The 1,350-nt window shown below is 54.7% G+C and overlaps 1 pseudogene across 1 annotated transcript in view; it reads left to right on the top strand.

Moving 5' to 3' along the window:
• LOC105534484 overlaps nt 1-1,153 on the top strand; it is a 100,927-nt pseudogene extending 99,774 nt beyond the window's left edge. Inside the window, exons 4-7 of the transcript XR_001005284.1 lie at nt 53-270; nt 373-489; nt 932-964; nt 1,107-1,153. The product of XR_001005284.1 is annotated as an HLA class I histocompatibility antigen, A-11 alpha chain-like (transcript). The remainder of the gene's footprint in view (nt 1-52; nt 271-372; nt 490-931; nt 965-1,106) is intronic.
• The last annotated feature ends 197 nt before the right edge of the window (nt 1,154-1,350 follow it).

Raw genomic sequence — 1,350 nt, 5'->3', positions numbered from 1 at the left:
CCAAGACACATGTGACCCACCACCCCGTCTCTGACCATGAGGCCACCCTGAGGTGCTGGGCCCTGGGCTTCTACCCTGCGGAGATCACACTGACCTGGCAGCGGGATGGAGAGGAACAAACTCAGGACACAGAGCTCGTGGAGACCAGGCCTACAGGGGATGGAACCTTCCAGAAGTGGGCGGCTGTGGTGGTGCCTTCTGGAGAGGAGCAGAGATACACCTGTCATGTGCAGCATGAGGGTCTGCCCGAGCCCCTCACCCTGAGATGGGGTAAAGAGGGAGATGGGGGTGTCATGTCTCTTAGGGAAAGCCGAAGCCTCTCTAGAGACCTTTAGCAGGGTCGGGACCCCTCACCTTCCCCTCTTTTCCCAGAGCCGTCTTCCCAGTCCACCATCCTCATCGTGGGCATCATTGCTGGCCTGGTTCTCCTTGGAGCTGTGGTCACTGGAGCTGTGGTCGCTGCTGTGATGTGGAGGAGGAAGAGCTCAGGTGAGGAAGGGGTGAGGAGTGGGGTCTGGGATTTCTTGTCTCACTGAGGGCTTCAAACCCCAGGTAGAAGTGTGCCCTGTCTGGTTACTGGGAAGCACCATCCACACTCATGGGCTGACCCAGCCTGGGCCCTGTGTGCCAGCACCTACTCTTTTGTATAGCACCTGTTACAATGAAGGACAGATTTATCACCTTGATTATGGTGATGGGACCTGATCCCAGCAGTCACAAGTCACAAGGGAAGGTCCCTGCTGAGGACAGACCTCAGGAGGGCAATTGGTCCAGGACCCACACCTACTTTCTTCATGTTTCCTGATCCTGCCCTGGGTCTGCAATCACACATTTCTGGAAACTTCTCTGGGGTCCAAGACTAGGAGATTCCTGTAGGACCTTATGGCCCTGACTCCTTTCTGATATCTCACAGGACATTTTCTTCCCATAGATAGATAAGGCGGGAGCTACTCTCAGGCTGCAAGTAAGTATGAAGGAGGCTGATCACTGAGATCCTTGGGATGTGGTGGTTGGGGGCCCATGGGGGAGCTCACTAACCCCACAGTTTCTCCTCTAGCCACATCTCCACAGGGATCTGACCAGGTCCTGTTCTTGTTCTACTCCAGGCAGTGACAGTGCCCAGGGCTCTGATGTGTCTCTCACGGCTTTAAAGGTGAGACCCTGGGTCGCCTGATGTGTGGGAGGTGTTGGGGGGAACAGTGGACGCAGCTGTGCTGTGGGGTTTGTTTGAGTTGGATGTATTGAGCATGTGATGGGCTGTTTAAAGTGTCACTCCTCACTGTGACGGATGTGAATTTTTTCATGAATATGTTTTCTATAGTGTGAGACAGCTGCCTTGTGTGGGACTGC

Source organism: Mandrillus leucophaeus, unplaced genomic scaffold (assembly GCF_000951045.1).
Source record: "Mandrillus leucophaeus isolate KB7577 unplaced genomic scaffold, Mleu.le_1.0 Scaffold1356, whole genome shotgun sequence".
Classification (NCBI taxonomy): Eukaryota; Metazoa; Chordata; class Mammalia; order Primates; family Cercopithecidae; genus Mandrillus; species Mandrillus leucophaeus.
The sequence above is the reverse complement of the archived record's forward strand: the minus strand, read 5'-3'. Positions and strand labels throughout refer to the sequence as shown.